This window comes from Tyto alba, unplaced genomic scaffold, assembly GCF_018691265.1.
Source record: "Tyto alba isolate M040663 unplaced genomic scaffold, T.alba_DEE_v4.0 Super-Scaffold_2, whole genome shotgun sequence".
NCBI lineage: Eukaryota > Metazoa > Chordata > Aves > Strigiformes > Tytonidae > Tyto > Tyto alba.
Window position 1 is genome coordinate 72,944,843 of NW_024881282.1, and position 12,983 is coordinate 72,957,825.

The window sequence follows — 12,983 nt, forward strand, 5'->3', positions numbered from 1 at the left end:
GCAAGTTTCCAACTTTTTCCATAAGCATGTTTCTCAAAGCTACATGTGTGAGGCTGAATATGACACTGCACTACCCAGCAGTGTTGCTGGCCACATGCTCTTGGGGCTCTACTGACTTATGTTCGTTGTGTCTAGCAGGCATTTGATCTTCCTTCCTATGCTAGACCATAAACCATACACACAAATGGACCTTGCCACCTTTTAGTGGCAGAGAATATTCATGGAGGAAAAAATGAGGTGAGTTTTGAATTGTAACAGTTTCATGTAAAAGACAAAAGATTAGCACTCTAACCCATGTGATTCTCTAGCAAACTGTCATGGTTTAACCCCAGCTGGCAACTAAGCCCCACACAGCCACCTTGCTCGCTCCCTGCTCCCCCCTGGGAGGGGGGAGAGAATTGGAAGAATAAAAGTGAGAAAACTTGTGGGTTGCGATAATGTCAATTTAATAGGTAATACATGTGCAAGCAAAGCAAAACAAGGAATTCATTCACCCTTTCTCATCAGGCAGGTGCTCAGCCATCTCCAGGACAGCCGGGCTCCATCACGTGTAACGGTGACTTGGGAAGACAAATGCCATCACTCTGAACATCCCTCCTTCTGTCTTCTTCCCCCAGATTTATATGCTGAACATGACATCATATGGTATGGAATGTCTCTTTGGTCAGTTGGGGTCAGCTGTCCCAGCTGTGTCCCCTCCCAACTCCTTGTGCACTCCCAGCCTACCCGCTGGTGGGGTGAAAAGTAGAAAAGGCCTTGACTCTGTGTAAGCACTGCTCAGCAATAATGAAAACATCCCTGTATTAACAACACCGTTTTCAGTACAAATCCAAAACACAGTTGCATACTATCTACTGTGAAAAAAAAAAAAAAAAAAAAAAAAAAAAAAAAAAAAAAAAAAAAAAAACACTCTATCCCAGCCAAAACCAGCACACAAAGGAATTGTCATTTTCTCTAAGTGGCCAAATGGTCAGGTGCATAACATGTTAATTATGATATAGGAAACTGCTCTGGCATGAGCTGAGTTTTCTGCTTATACTTCCCATAGTTTCTCTTTGATAATAAAGAAGCATGTATTGCATTTCAGCACAGGGATTGCCCATGTAGTACTGTATTTCCAACAAATCTTTTTATAGACCGTCTAAACCATTAGTATTGCTCTATTGCAACATGATATTTTCAGCTGTTAAACGTCAAACTGCAACTTCACAAACATAAACAGGAGATTTTAATTATCAGGTTTTGTTCATAAGCGAGACTATTTATAAAGAGACTATTTATTTATAAATAAATCTGTATTTTTTTATTTAGATGGAAAAGTATTATATGACTTCATAAAAATTACTCAGCTAATTTCCAAAAAAGCCTTGGGAATAAAGACTGTTACATCCTTAACCCAGCAACAGCAAACTATTCTAAAATTCAGGAATGCTACATAGTGTATTAATTATTCTTGGCTTTACTATTAGCTACAAACAAACGATCGGCTCACAGCCCTGAGATTTGTGCAATGCATTATAGTTGCTGTGTGTAGACATCCGTCCATCTGTCCTTCCATCCATCCATCCATCCATCCATCCATCCATCCATCCATCCATCCATCCATCCATCCATCCATCCACATTTGATAACATTCAAAGCACTGTGTAGTATGCTTAAAATTATCTATATTGACTTCCCCTCATTACTCAAGCCATGAGGCATTCAAGATTTCCAAGATTCCTTGTGAAACAGTGTTGTACTTGTAGCTTCACCATCCTACAGGGATTTTACCATCATTTGTCCACATTTACAGCTTTATAATTTCTATATATAAAAATATTGTCCTCAGTTGTCCTGAGAAATAAATATTTAACTGATGAGATATGCAGTATAGCTCTTTATCCCAGGGAATTCTAAAGTATTTAATAAATTTCTGAGCTCTGTGTCACATAATGGTTCAGCTTTATTTAGGCATAAAATGGAATTATGTCTTCCCATGTGTTCCATCAAGCACAGTAATTCTCAATTCTTTCAATAAGCATGATGACTTTTCTGAAATTCCTTCTCCTCTTCTAACTTTTTGGGATTGGGTTCTTATTTGCTATGTGGGAAATGGCAGGTATTTGTCAGCCCATGATACCCGCCTTGGAGGAACCCTGGCCCAGCTCTGAGACTTACTGTCTATGAATAATTCAGGGCACATTTCTAATAAGCATTTGTATAATTGCTCCAGGAGACTATATTATTTATTATTTTTCAAACAAAATGCCATCCAGAATATTATCGATCTGTCATGTTTGTAACATGTTGTGAAAATAAATATTTTCATATTACTATCCCTTGGTATTTGACTGAAATAATAATATTATTATTTTCTTTGAAATCTCCACAGTATTTATTTTGTTTTGTTACAATTCAGATCAAATACTTTACATATAAATTAAACAGTTATGTATGTTGTTGAAGGGGCTAATATAGCCTTTTGTTTTATCTGGCAAACAAAATCTTTTTTGTTGTAGCTTGAAAATTCCTTTCTTCAGATGATGCTCTCACATGGGAAGAATACTTAAAACCTCATCAAGTTCTGAAAATGTACAATGGAAATACTCTTACTGTTTTTGAGGCAGAAAGAGAAGAGACATTATAAAACAAACTGTCTACACTCTGGAAACATTTTCAGAGCACACTGAGGCACTTAGGACAAAAGAAGATCCTGATTCTAGATCCTTTCCTTGCCATCAAATCTTTCAGGAGAAAAATCCAATCAAATAAAAGAGCTCCCAGTACATTCTCTACCTATATTAATGTTCTTTTTCTTCCTTTTGTTTTGCTAGGTCCAAGATGGTTTTATTTAATATTCTGTTTATTTATACCCTTTAACACATTGTTTCAGGTACTCAGAAGTTCATCTACTTTGGCAGGTACTGGCTCTGCCTTTATAACAAATCCTTCAGATTTCACATCTGTATAGAAAAACTGAAATAACATTTGAGTTGAAGATTTACAGTTTGGTCTTTAAATGGTAGATTTTCACTGATTCATCTTTCCCTGTCCTATCTAAAATCCCAAGACTTTGTTTACTTTTTCCTTCTCAGCGCTGGGGGGAAAGGGGGAGCAAGCAGCTGAGTAGTGTTTGGCTGCCAGCTGTGTTCAAATCACAACACCCTCTAACATGAGCAATCAGTGCAACTGCTGCTGTACCAGTTAATAACTTCAATTTCCTTCTGGATATCCTAACTGGCATCGTACCCTCTTGGCAGGGTATACAAATTAGTTAAGCTCTTATAGTCTTTCACATTCTAATGGAATGCTTGAGCAGGAATATCCCAGATTCTCATCAGATTGCTTTTCATATCTTATGTTATATTGCTTGAGATGATAGACAGCTTTTTGGTTTTTACCAGTGTGTCAGCAAAATGTGAAATGTCTAAGGTATTGTGGTGCCTTTAGCTGTCCAAGTTTTCTCATAACAAAGTTAGTGGTAAATACAAACAAGAAAATTATGTCTCACTCACTTCTGTGTCCACAATCTTGATTATAATGGCTGCAGTTAATACATTTCCAGCTGTTTTCAACTGCAGTTTTGGCCCTTGAAAAATGACTAGGAACAGTTCCATCTCTGTTTCAAAATATGCCAGAAATAGCCCTCAGAATATATCACTGATTCCTTTGCATTTCTTCAGCTGTACCTGAAAGAAAGCGTCTAATAATGAGAACTGAGAAACATGCTGTGCTATTAGAACAATGCTTAAGAAAAAACAAAACCAACACATAACAAAAAAGCATAAAAATAAGAGATAAAACTAAAACTGGCCATAGTATGCTATCATCAATGTATTTTTCTCTTTAGAAGCTTCAGCTGTTTATCACATTCATTGTATATTTCTATGTATTTTAATTACAGGCTTCTTTATGGCATATGCATGGCTACAAATAATGCTGCTTTGCCTTTCTCAGAGGTGTTTTAATATATTGCTGAAACTCAACTACTGTTCTGACCCTTTTATGGGGAAAGAAAAAAAAAACAAACCAAAACAAACCAAAACAAACAAACAAACAAACAAAAAACAACAAAAAAACACAAAACAAACAAACAAAACAAAAAAAAAACAAACAAACAAACAAAACAAACAAACAAACAAACAAAAAACCCCAGAAATGTTGTTTTGAAGAGAAAGGCTGAAATGTTTGCTTTTAGCTTTATTTAAAAATTTATTTTAAAGTATAAGAATAACCTCATGCAGCAGTATGAGGCTAACTGGAAGAAAAGCAGCTTTGCATAAAAGGACCTGGGGGTCCTCATGGACACCAGTTTGAAGACAGACCAGCGATGCGCCCTCGCAGCGAAGCAGGCCAGCAGCCTCCTGGGCTGCGTTAGGCAGAGCACTGCCAACAGGTCGAGGGAGGTGATCCTTCCCCTTTACTCATCACTCGTGAGACACACCTGAGTATTGTGTCCAGTGCTGGGCTCCCCAGTACAAGATAGACAGAGACACACTGGAGCACATGCAGCAAAGGGACACAAAGGTGCTTAAGGGATTGGACCCTCTGTCATACAAGACGAGGCTGCAAGAGCTGGGACTGTTCATCCTGGAGAAGGTTTACAGGGATCTTATCCATGTATATAAATACCTGATGGGAGGGTTTAAAGAAGGCAGACCCAGGCTATTCTTAGTGTTACCCAGTGGTAGGATCAGAGGAAATGGGCACAAATGGAAATACAGAAAATTTCCTCTAGACATAAGAAAGAGCTTTTTATTGTCAGATTTGTCAAACATCAGAACAGGTTGCCAAGAGAAGTTTTGGAGTCTTCCCACTTGGAGATATTCAAGAGATGTCTGGACATGGCTCTGAGAAACCCTCTCTAGCTGATTCTGCTTTGAGCACAGGGTTTGCACTGGGTGATATCCATAGGTCCCTGCCAATTTCAGCCATGCTGTGATTCTGTAGTTCATAGCCTGCTGAGTATAATACCCATTAACTCACTGAATCTTAATGAATACTGATTTGTTGATTGCAATATGAGGGTGTGGTGGAGGTTCTGAGGATAACAAGACAGGGAAACCAGTTTGCAATTTTTCTCTTGAAATTCCTGAAACTATTCTTTTAAAGAAAATTCTTATTAAAGTATGTTTTGTACAACACTACATTTTTCTAATTGACAGTATATAGTGCCAAGTTTGAATTAATTAAAAGAGTAATAAATCTGAATTAAAATCCTTTGGCTTACAACCCTACACAAAGATGTGCATTGCATATATAAACCTCCACTGAACAGTGTATCTTTTTTTCTTGTGGAACCATCTTCCATTTTCTCATTGACGTATTCACCTGGGTATTTCACTGCTTTGAAATGGCTCCAGAATTACCAATACGTACCAAATACCCAAAGTGAAAATTGAATAAGGACTTGTAAAAAGGGGCAGGGATAAGAGCAGGATACAATTTAGTGTAATACATAATGCCACGGTGAAATAAAGCATCTAATTTATCAGAAAGGACAAATTCTAGTCTGGATACACCAATATAACTTTTTGTTAACCATATGCTTTCTTCAAATGTCTAGATATGTAAAAAATAATAGAATTTTGCCCTAATATTTACCACTGTGTTTCTATTTTCAACTGTGCATTCTAGTCTTCCTCTCTGCTTCAGCTACATAAGTTATGTCATTGGGAGAGAGAGGGAGAGTTATTAGATCTTTTTTTGTGTGTGAGAGGGCTAGAGATCAATGAAACTCTAAGGACAACATAAACAGGAGAGAAAACAATGTTGGCTTTCTTTGATAAACTTGTTTTATGCACTCCCACTATAGATGTAATTACAGTGCATTAATACTCATTACTTTGATTTCTATGAGAAGTTTTGTGCCAGATTAAAAGAAAGGTCAAAAAATAAATATTCTACTGCTACTGAGCAAACCTTTTGCTCAACTCAGTTTGTTGGTGTTCATAAACAAAAATAGCTACTGATTTTCTCCTCTATAATAATATCATATCTCTTATTAATCCCTCTGTAATGTGCTCCATTCAATCTAGTTTTACAAATACATTACTTTAATAGCACATTATTCATCATGGAAATATCTGCTTATGTTATGCCTTTTAGTGGAACATATCATGACATGGCTTTACCTCAGGGATTTTTGTTCTCATTAGTTCTATACTTCACCAGTTTTTACACTGTGGATGCCATCGTGGTCTGAAAACCCATCAGTGACAATGGGAATGAAACATAACAGTACCAGAGGCTGGATGGTCTATAGCAAGACCTGTATCACATCTCCCATAAAATGAAGTAACTTGAAATTTTGCTTTGTCTTTTTGTAAGTTTTCAACAGCAAACAGTGTATTCTTTCATCTTCTCAGGCAGTAAGAGACATCATGGTGATTTCTTCATATCTCTATATTAAGACAACATTTTTGCACTGTAAAGGACTATTAACTACATTTTGTAATAATCTTTTCCTAAGCACCATTAATGTAATTAACAGCCTGTTAACCAAGACATTAGACGTTCAGCATCACATAATAAATTTTAAGTCCACAGCTGGTAGGAGACCCTTTCAAGAGAAACACTGCTCAGGAATATAACAGCCAGAACTGTGAAAATCTGTTTGTTCAGTGGTGGAGAACTTCTAGTGTCATTAGAGAAGAACAAATGTCTGACTTAAATTGCTCCAAAAACGTACTTAAATAAATATCATGCTAAGGAGCTGCGCTTCCACCAGCAAGAGCTCCATCAATATTGGTTAATTATACTTTTAAAGATTACGTCCTTAAAGGACATAATTTTGTTACAATAGCTATATATTGGGTCATTAACTACCCTCCAACAACAATTATGTCATGTTATGGTGAACTATTCAGAGAAACTTTAAAGCAGAGAACAAAGGTCTTGCTGGACATTAGGAAGCAGGTAAGGCAAAATCTATCATGTCCATCCATCTTGAGTAAATAATCTGCTAATAACCAGTATCCTACAAGTTTCCTTAATATTGTTAAAGTGTGTGTAATAGCCAACAGCTATAATTCTCATGCCAGGCTTGCCATGCAAGTCTTAAGTTTATGAATTTCAATTTCCTTCCCCCCACCATTTTAAAACACTACCACACCGTCACAACAGAACGGCTTTAAGGGAACATAGCTCAAGACTCTCTTTCACATACACCAGTGCCTTTTCTTATTTGTCTGGGGAATGAACTGCTGTTAGACCAAATTAACTCACATGGTGTGACACACCTCACTCAGCCGTTGCCACAAGAGCTGCCACAACAAAAGCTGCTATGCCCTACTTAGGAAATCAACACAAAACCAAGCATCATAATGGCACTGTTGTGGGAACATTATTAAACTGTCGACCACTTAGACCAGTTTAGAAAAGTCTGGGGGCTACCTGGATGACAAAATGATTGCCACTATGTTGTCACAATGTGCTAGAGTAAGACAATCAATATATCTTTGTAAATTTGAGATGAAGAACTGCACTGTCCATCCTGAACTTTCCAATAGATTCAGATTCTAACATTTCTCCTGCAAGATATGACTTGAAGAAATTCTGTGTATCAAAAAATACATAATTTGCCTTTAACCATTCTTTGCTTTCTCCGTCATTAAAACAATCAATTTCTGTGTCAATCCGAAACTGAGCTGGTTTACATGAAAACTTTTTTTGTTCCTCTCCAGAGCTGTCATGTTTCTCTGTTGTATGCCTTTCATATTTTTTTAGCCTAGTTAAGCAGTAAGCAAGCAAACAAAATTACTAGATTAGCTAGGGCTTGTTTGTTTGTTTTTTACAGTCACTCAATGTATGAGCAACCAAAGGATGAATGAAGAGAACATCAACAAAATAAAGGTGGAAAAACAGAAAATGCTGCTTTGCTATTTTAGTTGCTGAATTTTCTTAGGCAGTCATACTCTTGTTAACTGAATGGCATCATTTTGCTAAAAGCATAAAAAAGAACAAGGGCATCTTCTGCTTCTAACGCTAGCTCAGGCCCCCTTACCCATGTCCTGCACTCCCACTGCTGCTGCCATGGGCTTCTTACGCATCCACTTCTCCTCCAGAAGTTTTCACCCTTTCTTCATTGCTCAGTAAGGAGCAAAGCTTTAGCTTCAAACCTGCAAGTCCTCTCTCAAGACTCACTTCTGTAACTATTATGGGATTCTGCAGGTGTGACAACATCTAGTACAGCTGAGCAAAATCCTGATCACAGCCCCCAACACCATCACAACAGCTACGACCCAGGAAAAACATACAGCCAAGACAATACTGTAATTTACCTTGGATTTGTTCTCCAATGTTAAAAAAAAGACAAGAGAGTTACAGATAAATAGAAAACACAGTACTCTCAGCCATCACATTTCAAAGGGAATAGAGCACAGCAAGGTTCCCAACAGGCTGCAGAGCAAGGAGATTTCACATTACAAGGACTGAGGATTTGCTAACATCTTTAAGGAAATCATGCAGATCCTAGCTGTATATGCCCTGATGGTTGCAATCTCATATAAACCTGCATCTTTGTGAGTTAAGCTTCCACTCTCTCCTTGCTCTTAAAAAGCAGGGAGAGATTTTAATATTAAAAGGATTTCAGGAAGTAAAATCGTCTTCCCTTGTTTCCACGTTTCTCAGTCTTAAAGCCCCAAACATTCACTACACTTTCAGAAATCCTTCTTCAGGATTGGAATGGAGGATGTGAAAGGATAAAATGTGTAAGAACAGACAATTTTTCTGCTCAAACAACATGACACCAGATACTGAAACTCCAAGGGGCTGGACCTACTCTCCAGTTTGTTCACTTGAAAACTACTCATTTCAACACAAGATACTATAACGAGGTGATCTTAGTCACATCTCCTGAGACAGAAGGCTATAGAGCAGAAAAGCCTTATGAAGAAGGGAAAACTTAGGATAAATCTTATGTTTTGTGGGGTTGTTTTGAGAATTGTTTCTTCAATCCATCTTCCTGATATGCAATTGTAAGTGTTAGAATTAATACACATTCCATTCCATCTCTATGGATAAAAGCCAAAGAGATTATTTAGCCTATACTTTTAGTACAAATAATGACCACACAGTTCTCTAATATCTGCCTTGTAAATAATCACAAAAGCACTCATTTTTCAGAATTTCATCACAAATATTATTTTGTCACTTCAGTCCACCCATCTTCCCTGAAGACAAATAATTTGATCTAATAGGGAAAAGAATTTGAACATAAACCAGAGTTCATGCACGCAGGGAAAATCACTAAGGAAGCCAAATTTATGATCACTGTATTGTGAATAAATAGCTCTTTGCTACATGCTATGGAATGATATAAATACAACAGCTAGTTTGTTAACATTTATTATACAGGTAAATACAATATATGTTAAAAAACTGAATCGTTACTGAGGACAAAATATGATTTACCATTAAAATGCAACAAATCTGTCTGTTGAATCTGCATTCAAATATTCCTATGCATCTTGACCTAGAGTGATCTGTCAAAGTGGTCTATAAATCATTATTTCTTGATCGTGATACTGTGGCTAGACCTCCCATTTCACTGATGTTATCAGTGACTGAGACTGCGGTCAGCTCCAGAGCAGAAGACCTCACTGAAAACAATTCCCAGCTGAACTGGGTAATGAACAAAGACAGTGAGAGGCTTTAATGATCAAAAACAACACCCTGAGCTGCACTTTGAAGAGCCAGCAGGTCATTTAGGGTCTAATATATGAAGAGTAGATGCTGACTGTGCCAAAGAACATAATTTCTGGGCAGGCACATCCATTGAGATGACGGCAGCCGTCACTCTGCTTCCGGAAGGCTGGGCTAACACGAAGCAGGATGACTAACTCTTTCACCCTCAGAGACCACACAGTTTTGTGCTCCCACAGCCCCATGCTGCTCTTCTTTGGTCTTTCTTTTTAGTAGGAAAAGAGGGAAGTGATGCCACCTTTTCCCCAGGGGCAATCACAGGTGCTTTCTCTAGTGAGGGAGTGGGCAGAGGGTAAACCATCTCCTTGTCCCCCATGTAGGTCCCAAAGCAGAGAATGGCAGCAGCACTGATTTGGAACCACAGCTTGGACTCACACTGTTCTGGCAATGCCATAGGAAACCCCAAACCCTCTGGAAAGTCCTTGATGAAACGGTGCACTATGTCCCTGGGAATTCATGCAGTTATGTGAAAATTCAGCTTTATCACAACAAAAATACCCAACTAGAAAGCCAAAAAAATTTTAACTTGGTATCATTATGCTTGTATAGTTCAAATATTGGAAGGCAAAACTGCAGAATTCAATTTTCAAACACTTTAACATACAGAGACTTGGGGAGCCCGACTGAGGTTTTGAACATTTGGGTGTGCACATGGTAGACAATGGGGCAGTGGCTTGGAGTTTGCCGCAGGGAAGGTTGTGCTGGTATTACTGAAACAGAAAATTCATTTGTGTGAAAGCAGTGCTGGGATGCTGTTAGAAGAAGCCAGGGGCTCTGACACACCAGTAAGTGTGGCTGAGGGCATTATCGCCCCATCTGTCCACCCCCCTTTTCTCTCCAAAGTCAGCATTCCTGTAGCAGAAGCATCAGAGGCAAATGTACCTGCTGCTCAGCAGAGATCTCACCTTCAGCTCATCAGTGCTTCAAGTCGCAGATCCACCCGACTGCTGCCACAATGGAGCAGATCACAGAGGCTTCTGTCACCCTGCTCTGGGGCAACAGGCTCCCAGCAGCATGAGGCAGAAGCGAGCTGAGGGTGGTAACACCTTGGATCACGGCTGCTCAGTCTGACAGAGCCCATCTGTCAAAACCCAAAGTGAGAAAGAGAGATAGATCACACAGGAACTGTGGTTGTATTAAGGGGATATGTAAAGTCACGCTTTCTCAGGAAAAATTATGTAATTAAGTCAGTTACCATGCTTGATATTTGTGCACAGTATCTGTAGCAGCACATTCAATTAAAATTAAATAATAGAAAATAAATCTCAGCTGGAGCACTGCCTGAATAAGCGCCCAAGCAGGAAGTAGAGTTGTATTGTCTGAACAATTTATGTTTATGAGCAATTCAAGAAACAGATTTTTCTGTTGATTCTGCACTTTTCACTGATAATTACAGAACATTTTTGGGGTGACAAGCTGCCACTCTGATTGAAACAAATTTTCCACTCCGAACAAACAGGAGGTAAAAATAACCCTGTATCTTATAAAATTCTTAAGGAGAGAAGAATGTTTAAAAAATCATTGTCTGTTTCTCATCTATTCTGAGCTTTCTTTTGGTATTATAAACATGATTTCTAATACTTTAGAATGCACATACTTTGAAGTCCCTATCCATCGCCAGAATGGACAAAAGAGACCCTTGTATAAAACAGAGCTTTGACTGTCAGTGCACATTTTTAAACAATAGTGGTCTGTGTAATGTAGAGCCTGGTACATGCATTCTAGTTTCTCTATAAGATTTTTACATAAACTTGGGCAAGCCACATCACCTCTCTCTGCTTTATCCGTGATGGTAGGGAGGCATGGAAAGTCATCATAGTCCTTCCCTTACCTTAGCAGGATTCTGAGAGGAGAAAACATGGAGAGTGGGCACATCTTCACATATAGTTACCTCTATAGTACTAAACTGAGCAAAGTCAGGACACAGGCCAAGTGCTGGTCTGCAACTCATCATTCAGTTAAGCTGTTACTGTAGTCCCTAACACTGGTTTTGGCTTTGCTGTCTCAAACATTGCCTAGGAAGGGCTCGGGGTAATAAGGGCAGGGACCTCTCTTTACCAGTAGACTGGGCATGGCATTCCTTTTGTATGAGAGGATGGGATCAGGATTCCGTGCAGTGCCCACAGGCCTCAGACTGGATGCCTGACCCTGCCTGTTTTATTTACTACTATAGACATAGCCTGTAAAAACCTCTGATAAAGAGACATAGCTTCTGGTTACAGACAATATTAAACTAGATTAATCGTAAGAGTCAAGCACGTACTGTTGTTTGTCAATTAGACCTGCAATTAGATCCACGCAGACAGTTTCTTGGCTGCAGTTTTCAGGACATGAACAATGTTTTGCAAGTACAGCCATAGCCTTTGCAGGGTCTGATTCTGTTGATACATGCCTTTCAAGTGATTTTCTGTAAAGTCTAGACTCAGAGTTGATGACCTGAAACTCCTCTCTAGCAATGTCTGTGCTGATGTGAGAAATTTTCCTGCTTGCACGTTGGTGTGAGTCAGGCAAGCCAGACTATCAAGAGGTCCTGCAGAGCTGCAATGCAAACACGTTGGACTGGGAAACACGTGGACTGGGAAACCACTTCTCTAGCAAACACCCAAAGAACAGGCTGTTGGAAGAACTTTTGGTGAAAGATACAGTTGTGTAACAAAGCACTCCCCAAAGACAGGAAGAAAGAAACTGGTTTAAAAAATTCCTGAAGGAAAGTTATGTCCTACTTAAATCAAGGTGTTTTTGCAGGAATGTTTCCATCTGTAGATTTCACAAAAATAGTCTACTCATTCTTTTTCGATATAGTTGAAACATTTCATTTTGAGAAATACAAAGCATTGTCCTTCACTGCTAGTGTTACTGTGGTGTTTTATTGCAGTGTCTCTCAGAACTGACAGGTTGGGAGTTTCCTGAAGACAGCAAATGACTGTCCGTTCCTCTGCTTTTTAGGTACAATCAACTGAAATACAGTATCCGTGGCAGAGCTTTGTCTAATCTAGCTTCAGAATGTTTTTTTTCATGTGTTTCATCTTGTTTACTAGTCAAAAATTTATTCTTAATACCTAACATAAATTTATCTCCTAATTTGGGAAATATTATAGAAAAATTTCATCAGACACTCCCCTCCATGTGAATGTGTATAGTATAGTAGGACAAATATCATAAAAACAAAATGTTTGATCCTTATTGAAACAAAGTATCTGTATGTTATAAAAAAAAATATATATAAAAAAAATAATCCATTTTGTCATTTTCTATTCCCTAAACATTTTTTCAGAATGTTTTTCACAAGGAGGATC